We start from the raw sequence: 9,641 nt of genomic DNA on the forward strand, positions 1-9,641 counted from the left end.
ACACTGGTGTTCGGGAAGGGCTATGTCAACGCGAGGCAGGCCGCGGGGGAGCCGGTTGCGGCGCCGGTCCGTATTTGTCGGCGCCTAGCAGTGCAGCGGTGCGTTTATGGCGGAGGGAGGGGAAGCGGTGTAGTGTCGGCAAGGCCGCAGTCGCACACAGGAGAGGGCACACGGGCCTCCCCCCATTCGAGTTGGGGCCCCTAATCTTTAGACCGCCGAAGACCATGTAAAATGAACTGAAATGATGATTAAAAAGACCGGGAGGGCCCATCTCGTTCCCCAGCAGGCCCATACGAGTCCATAAATGCCCAGTAGCGCAGCCAGGGGTATTGTGGTGAAATTTCAATGGCCCTCAAAAGACCTCAAAGGGCCCACAGATGGGGTCACCGGGTCCTCAGATGGTCTCGAAGGGCCCTCGGTTAGCGTCAAATGGCCCTCATCTGGTGTCAAAGGGCCCTCAGATGGTCAAATGAAGGGCCACAAGATGGCCTCAAAGGGCCCTCAGATGGGTTCAAAGGGCTCTCAGCCAACGTTAAACCTACCTCAGAAGACCTTAAAGGGCGTCAAAGGGCCCTAAACCTGCGTCAGAGGGCCCTGAGCTCGCGTCAAACGACCCTCCGAAGGCCTTAAAGAGTCCTTAGCTTGTGTCAGAGGGCCCCCAGCTGGTGTCAGTGAGCCCTCCTCAGCTGGCGCCAAAAGTCCATCTGAAGGCCTCAAACGGTCGTCAGCTGGAGTACAACGGTCCTCAGATGCCGTCACGCGGCCCTCAAAAGCCTCAAGGAGCCCTTATAAGGTCTCAAAGGGCCCTCATTTGGCCTCAAAAGGCCCTCCGCTAGCGTTAACCGGACTTCAGAAGGCCTTAAAGGGCCCTTATCTGGTGTCAGAGGGCCCCCAGCTAGTGTCAGAGGGCCCCCCGGCCCTCAGTTGGCGCAAAATGGCCATCAGAAGGCCTAAAACAGTCCGTAACTGGAGTCAAACCGCAACGGTCCTCAGGTGGCGTCAAGCGGCCCTCAAAAAGCCTCAAAGGCCGCTTAAAAGGCAGCAAAGGGCCCTAATATGACCCCAAAGGGTCCTCTGCTGGCGTCAAACGGACCTCAGAAGGTCTCAAAGGGCGTCAAAGGGCCCTGAGCTCGTGTCAAATATAAAAGCGCCCTTAGCTGGTGTCAGGAGGCCCCCAGTTGGTGTCAGCGTGCCCTCAGCTGGTGTCAGAGAGCCCTCAGTTGGCATCTACTGGCCATCAGAAGGCCCCAAACGGTCCTCAGATGGCGTCCAACGGTCCTCAGCTGACGTTAAGAGGCCCTCAAAAAGGCCTCAAAGACCCCTCGGCTGCTGAAGAGGCCCTTAGCCTCAAAGGAAACTCAAGAGACGTTAAACGGCCCTAAAAAAGGCTTGAAAGGGCCCTCTGCTGGTGGCAAAGGGCTCGCATATGACATCAATAACAGCTTTGTCAAAAACGGACCTGAGAGACCTTGCCGGTCCCTGGTTATAAGGGACTCCTGTCTCTTGCAGTAACCTGAGTGGCCCACGTTTACTGAGGGGCCCCTGGTTATTGAAGGAGTCCCTGGTTACTGGAAGGACCCCTGGTTATCAGAGGGTTCCCTGGTCACCTGGTGGGACCCTGATCAATTGAAACCTCCCGATCATCTGAGCGCCCCCTGATTGCCTTGGTCTTGGCGTTGGCGTACAATTTAAAGTCGTCGGCACACTGCGGCCTCCTCTTTCTCAACAAGTCCCTCTATTTCTTCTGCAGCGAGGGCGATTTCGTCAAAATACTCCTACATCGCGAAGCCTCGTGCGCAGACGCAGTCTTCGGGGCGCTCGCTGCGCCAACTCTTGACGCCAACTGACGGGCTCCAAATGGAAGAGATGGACTCCGAAACGAACGTGGGAATGCCGACACATCATCCCTCCAAATTTACAGAGGAGGAGATGTCCCTGACAGCCCATTTGCAATAGGGGTCACTTTTACACTATAGACGTATGGGGAATTCGACCTTATCGACATGGTACTACGAGGTCAGCTGATCTGCTTGGCATTTAAATCGTAGTAAAACGGGCATTTAAACGCTGCGAAACAACTTACGTACAACGTAGCTCCGATTTGCCGCTCTTTCTTTTTCATCCCTCCGATTTTCTTCCGATCAAGAGAAGTTTCGTACCGAGAGAAGTTTCGCAGCCACGTCCGATATAACTTACGATAGCACGGATCCCCCCAGCCATCGTTTTATACATATTATTTGGTGACTGTTCTCAGGACCAGTGAGTTATTAACTCATTTTTTTGCATGATTCGTATCTTATTCACGAACCAGCAAGCCATGGTGGATAGGAAACAGTATATGTTGATCTCGCTTCCTCAGTTAGGAAGATGGCAGAATCTGTACTTGTTTATGTTTTGACCATCTAGATTTTAAACATTTGGCTGGTGCCTGCAACATTTTAGGAGAATGTGGAAAAGTAGAACACCTGTGAAATGTAAATGTGATTACTGCTCAGTGCTCACTGTCCAGTCTTTAAAAACACATTTCAGTAATTCAAGTTCTTTTTGTCCTCGCCTTTTTGCTGAATGTGTTAGTTTTTTGTAGGCAATACCGCTTTGATTACAGGTGATATTTTAACAGTTATAGACTGAAATTGAGTTTCAAAATTTTGGGTATTTGTGGGGCCAACTCAGCCAAAATCAGCCTGCTGGTATTTGTGGTTGGACAATGGATGGCTGCTGGGTGGGACAGGTACTGCATGCCAAAATGTGGCATCTCTTGTAGGGGTAAGCTAGAATCAAGAATGCAGGTTTTTTAGTATGCCGGTAATTTGGCGGTTTTTTTTGCTTGGGGCGTGGTAGCATGCCGGTATCCCAGAACATTTTTGTGGGGCGGGGCGGTGCCGGTAGCAGCCTTTGGGGGAAACTTTGCAACTCTACTGCAGACTCCCGTCCAGTCTGCAGCACTTCCTCTGACTCGTCCTCTGAACAGAGCGACAGCTCTTCTCCCGTGAATGCTGCCTCCGCAGGGCTGTTTTCTCCAGCCATGCCAGAGTCGAACGCCAGAGAAGCGAAGCCCCCTCTCACTGGCTTCAAGTGACAGCCGTGAACCAAACGCCTTCGTCTCCCCTTCCGAATGAGGTAGTCTGGGGGTCTCGCATCGACCACCCGATACGGTCCTTCAAACCGAGGTTGCAACTTCCCTTTCTTGCCCTTAGCCGCCGTGAAATTCCTGCAGTAGACCTGGTCTCCCACTTGGAAATTCATCTCACTCGTCTCGGTTCTCTTCGATCGGTCCTCCTCGATCTTCAGCAGCGTCCCTTCTCGGAGTTGTTTCAGCCTCTCTTTCAGTCGACTCAGGTGCTCCCGATGTGACAGGCTCTTGACTTCTTCCTCGAATTCGACACAAACCGGTGTCCGAGCCTCCCTGCCGAACACCAGTTCCCATGGAGACAATCCAGTCACAGCATGGACACCCGAGTTGTACGCGAAAGTAACCAACGGTAGCCATCGAACCCAGTCCGAGCCATTCGCTTGGCAGAAATGTCTCAGACTCTCCACCAGAGAACGGTTGAATCTCTCGACTTGTCCGTTGCAAGCAGGGTGGTAGATCGAGGTCCTCAGCTTGCGTACTCCGAGTAGCTTACACAGCGCGCTGACCAGGCTACTCTCAAAGTTGCGACCTTGATCAGTCAGTATGGAGCTCATCACACCGAAACGGCAGATCACTCGGAAAAGGCATTCCGCTACCGCTTCTGCTGTCTGGTTTTTCAATGCAAACGTTTCCGCCCATTTGGAAAAATAATCCGTAACGACCAGCACATACTTGAAGCCTTCGTTCGTTGCTGGTAGTTCGAGGATATCAGCTGCCCACTGCGTCAGAGGTTCTCCCACCACGGGCACCGTCCCTCGTCCATCTTTGGTCTTGCATGTCTTCGCCTTCACCGTCAGACAGGAAGGACATGCCTGTACTTTGTCGTGGACGTCTTGCCTGATACGATACCAGTAGTGGCGTTTGCTCACTCTTCCCAATGTTCTCTTGACACCTCCGTGTGCTGCCAAAGGCGTGTCGTGGGCTAAGTACAAAACCCTGGCGCGCAACTTCTCAGGCACCAACATCTGTGGATCCATAGACTCCGATGTCTTCCGCCAGACCACTCCCTGCTTCAGCATGAGGCCATCCATTCTCTGATAGAACTCCAGTTCCTTTCGCTGGTCGGAAGTCAGCGCCTCCGGATCGATTGCCTTGCCTTGTAATGCACTTTTCAGCAGACTCAGCACTGGATCTCTTCCAACTTCCTCAGCTAGAGAGAGTTCTTCATCATCCAGGATCCTGGTCTCTCTGATCACAGCTCGGCTTGCTTGAGCACCAGCAGGTTCCTCCGTTCGTTTTCCCTCTATTTCTTTCTCTTCTCGTTCTTGTTGACTCTTCGGCTTGAACTCAGGGGCCGTTGGTCGTAGTTTTGAAGCCGGTTGCTCGGTCGGAGCTCCTTCGGACGGACGCCGCGAGAGCGCGTCGACGTGTGGAATCACTCGTCCTGGAACATGTTCCACGGCGAAATCGTAGTCCTGGAGAAGTTCCAGCCAGCGAAACAGCCGTCCCGACGGTACTCTCGAGCGCTGAAGGTATTTGATTGCCTCGTGATCCGTTCTCAGAGTGAAGTGCTTTCCCAGTAGGTAATGTCTGAACTTCGTGACGGCCTTCACTACTGCAGTTAACTCCCTTTCCGTGACACTTCGGTTTGACTCGGCTGAGTTCCATTTGCCTGAAGCAAATGCTATCACTCCCGCAGGTTGGCGTAACTCAGCTCCCCAGCCGGTCAGGCTAGCATCAGTCGTGAGTGTGAACTCCTCTTCAATCCGAGGACACTGGAGCACCGGGTACGACTGCAGATCCTCCTTCAGCTGCTTGAAGTTCCTGTCACACTCCTCACTCCAGTTGAAGTCCTTGTCCTTCTGCAAAAGGTCAGTGAGAGGTGCTGCCTTCTGAGAGAACCCTGGAACAAAGCGATGATAGTAGCCAGCGAAGCCCAGAAACGTTCGCAACTCCTTACTGGTCCTCGGAGTGGGCCAGCTTTCGAGTGCTTCCAGCTTGGCAGCGGATGGTCGGATTCCCTCACAGCCCACACGATGTCCCAAGAAGTCGACCTCAGTCTTTGCGATCAGGCACTTTTGGGGATTCAACTTCAGCCCGTGGCTTCGGTACTTGTCCAGTGTCTCCTTCAGGTACTTCAGATGACTGGTCAGGTCATCAGTGAACAGGATCACATCATCCAGGTAAACAACTGCTTGTTTCTGCAGCTGCTCACCCAACACATCCTCCATGATTCTCTGAAAGGAGGCAGGACTGGTTTTAAGACCGAATGGTTGTCTCGTCCATTGGTACAGGCCATACTCTGTGATGAATGCTGTCTTCTCTTGGGAGCTCTGGTCCAGTGGGATCGCCCAGTACGCAGAGGTCTGGTCCAGAATGGAGAAGTACCTGGACCCAGAAGTGGCTTCCAAGAGATCTTCAATACGGGGTAAAGGGTACGCATCATGCTTTACCACCGTGTTCACCGCCCGAAAATCACAGCAGAAGCGCAGGTCTCCATTTTTCTTCTTTACGAGCACGACGGGGCTCGCCCAAGGCGAATGGGACTCCAAGACCACACCCTGCTGTAGCATTCTTTCCAACTTGTCCTTCATCTTGTCTCGCACATGGAACGGAGTGCGATACGCACGCTGACAGATGGGCTTCGCATCTCCCGTGTCAATGCTCATGACCTTGTCACCGACGTACCGTCCGATGTCTTCCTTCGACTGTGAGAAAACATCCCTGTACTCCACTAGCATCTGCTGGAGCTGCGACTGGTAGGGCTCCGGCACATGCCCGACCTCTGGCAACCGATAGGTACCCGCTGCGCTGCTAACTTCCTCTTCCAGGGTGACACTTGGAACACCAGCTGAACTCCCAGATTCCAGCTGGCCTCTGCGAGCTTGGAGCGTCTCTTGCTCAGACGACCTGGGCTCCTGGACAGACTCAGCAGCTTGATTTCCTGCAACTTCGGGCATCACCAGCTCTGCTGTCTTCAGCTCCTCTCTGTGTCCGAGTACAGTCCCTGCCGGAATGAGAATCTCTTCATCTGTCCGGTTCACCAAGCGCACTGGCACACCTTGACAGGGCAGGAACAGTGATGAAGCTATCTCCAGGTCATTCAGTGGGACAGGTTCGAACAGCTGGGGCTCAGCCATTGCTACCCTCCGAATGCTGAAAAAGCTTTCAGACAGTGGTGGGCAGGACAACTGGTGCCTGGTGATGACATCCTCAGGACGACACAAGTCCAATCTCTCTCCATCCACACTTAGTTCTCCAGACCCACAGTGAATCACAATGTCCAGCTTCTTCAGTATGTCCATGCCCAGAAGCAACGGGTCAGCCAGGTTCCTAGCAACATGAAACGTGTGCTCGACACTAGCTTTCCCAACAACAATCGGGGCGTCCACTAGACCACATACTTGTACAGTAGTCCCATTGGCAGCAACACACTGGATATCATCCTTTTGGTGCATGTCAAGGCCTAGCTCCTGAACCTCTTCTTCACTCAGAAGACTCACAGCGCTACCCGTATCCAGAACACCCACACTGGACATTCCTCCAATCGTGACTCTTACTTTAACCTCAGACTCCCTGTTGGTGCTCAGCTTCCTTACCTCTCTGCGACTGGGGCACTCCCTTTGGAAGTGGCCTACCCCTCCACAGGTGAAGCAGCGAAGACCACCAACAGCTGGCTGGCGATCACCGGTTCCAGTCATCCTGGTCTGCGGTGCAGAAGCCGGTGCAGTGGCACCAGGACCTGCAGACGTCGCTGCTGGAGGAGCTGGTGCACTGGGAACCCTGGGTCCCCGGAAACACTGAGCTCGGAGGTGGCCCTGGCGGCCACAGTTGAAGCAGCGCTTTGTCCTCTGTACCAGCCTCACCTGGCTGGCATCATCATGCTTCTTCGTCATATCATGATGCAACTGCTCCACAGTCTTCATGCGTTCCAGCCGCCTGACCAACCCTTCCACATCGCTTGCATCACAATCCAACAATTTTAGCTGCCACCTTGACGGTACCACTCGGGGTAAGTGTTCCATCAACAGCTCTTCCTGACCTTCTTGATTCAGGTCTGGCATCCCTGCCTTCAGCGACTCACGAAGCCGTTGAACAAACTCACGAGGTTCATCCTTCTCACTCAGCCTGGCTTCATAAAACTGATGCAGCCTCACCTTTCGCTTTTCTTTAGGGCACAGCAGCCTCACAGCCAGCTGCTCGGCCTGTTCGACGGAGGTAGGTGCTGCAGACTCCAGTTCCTCTGCCACCCATTCTGCCTCCCCCGTGAACAGCGCCGGTAAGACCGACAGCTGTCTGGCCTCAGACCAGCCGTTAGCCCTTGCCACTCGTTTGAATATACGAAAATATCTCTGAATGTCCTCGGTATTCTTGCAGAACACCGGTGGCCTCCATTCCGCATTCCCACTAGCTCCCGGTTCCATCTTGATTTTCTCTGATAGCGTTGCGCCGCTTTCGCCGCCATTCAGGGACATCACCCGATTTTCAGTCCTTCAGGGCGTCGTATCAGTATCCCACCGCTGATGTAAGAGCTCGCTTACTCTTCCGTAGCGACGCGTAAATAAAAACACTCGTTATCTTGGTATTTTCCGTCGTATTCACACGATCTCCGGCCCAGGGCCTCCTCTAACATACCCACTGGGTGGGCAAATGCCCACCCAGTCGCCACAATTGCCCACCCAGTGGCGTCGATTTGCCCACCCAGAAGCAAATGCAAAAATAAAGGTCCGGCCGGACGTCCGGTACTACCTTTCCGGTCTTAAGCAAACTGGATGCTGTTTGAAGGTCAAAAAAAGTTTTCTGGTTGCTCGATATTCAGGAGCGTAGCCAGGATTTCCTCAAGGAGGGGGCTAAACGCACAAGGGCGCAAGATAACCCCCTCAAAATCCAAAAAGCCATCGGGTTGCATCCAATATTTTTTTTTGGATGGGGCCCAAATAAATGGAAAAAATATTCATCAACAAACAATGTTAGAACTGAGGGGGTAAGCAGTATATGGGCCCCTGTTAGACAGGCCCACGAATAGCTTCATAGAGTCGCCAGCCGGTTCTGATGGCGGTCTGAGGACCCGTAGGTCGGATGAGGGTTCTTCAGACCGTCACAGGCCCCTATAGCCCATGAGAGCCTCGTAAGCCGTCTGAGGGTCATATAAGCCGTCTAGGGCCACTCAGACCGACAAAAGGCCCCTTGCACTTGCAGAGGCCCAGTCAGGCCGACGTAGGGCCCTCTCAGACAAACTAAGGGCCCGTTCAGGTCATTTGAGGGCCTCCTCAAACCGATAAGGGTCCCTCAGATCGACAGTGGATCCGATCCGAGCTCCCTCAAACCGATATAGGGTCAGACCAACAGTCGGAACGCATTGATTCTGTTTACACACCGTTGGACCCAAGTTGGACCCATCCCATCCAACTGGCCCCCTGGTTTCAATAGGGCCCCAAGGCTCTAAAATTGGGTCTCTCTTGGCCAAAGAATAACTACTCAGCTGTGTCAAAGGATCTGCCGCAGGGCCTTTGCGTCGCCAAGGGCCCACTGTGTCAGTCAGGGGCCTCTATGGAATAAGGACCCCTGGCTTCCAGGAGGGGCCATGGTCCATTTGGCCCCCTCCTTGGCTATGCCGCTGCAGGTGACAAACGTTCTTTCAGACGACCAGGGGGCAGGGGCCCAGGCGACCAGAACCCCAGGTGACCAGGGGCCCCCAGGCGACTAGCTCCCCCCAAGCGACCAGGGGCCCCCTGGGCGACCAGAGGCCCCAGGAAACCGGGGGTCCTCGGATGAGTGCAGGGGCCCATTGGGTAATCAGGGGCACCTCGGGTAACCAGGGCCACAGAAATGAAACTTGAATTGATATAAATTTGCTTCCGAGTAAAATACGTTTTATCCAGTGTTAGAAAAAAATATCCCGGGGCCTGTGGGGCCCCCATGGCGCCTTCTGCGCTCAAGGGAGGGGGCCATTGCCCCCGTGGCCCCTCCCCTTGGCCACGCCCCTGCCGATATTGGAGTTATCAAGTAATTGTCTCGTAAGTGAAAAGGCACGTACAATAAAGGTACAACCCTCTGCAAGCTGCGTGGTAGGTATCTTTTTTCGACAAAACCGAGAATAACGCGAATACGCTAACGGTCATTCGGAAATCGTAACAGCAAGACGCGCGAGACTCCGCACCTTAGATTGGGCTTATTTTGGTATACATTTTCCATCTAGTTTGACAACAACACACAAAAGTTTATATTTCCCCCCAAAACAAACTTTCGCTTTTTTGCTACGGTAAGAGTACACATTGTTCAGTGACTGAATTAATCGAAGGGGTGGAGCATGGCGCATCTATATGCAATGTGTTCCGACCGACTGATTATCATAACCTTTGAGATATTAGGTATCGGTTTTGTCGAAATAAGAATACCTACCACGCAGTTTTTGCGGAGGGCTGCAAGTACAGCCCTCTGCAGACTGCGTGGTAGGTATCCTTTTTTCGACAAAACCGAGAATAACGCGAATACTATGCTATCGGGCACTCGGAAATCGTAACAGAAAGATGCGCGAGACTCCGCAGCTTAGATTGGCATTATCATC

This window comes from Amphibalanus amphitrite, unplaced genomic scaffold (genome assembly GCF_019059575.1).
Source record: "Amphibalanus amphitrite isolate SeventyFive unplaced genomic scaffold, NRLGWU_Aamphi_draft 000628F_arrow, whole genome shotgun sequence".
NCBI lineage: Eukaryota > Metazoa > Arthropoda > Thecostraca > Balanomorpha > Balanidae > Amphibalanus > Amphibalanus amphitrite.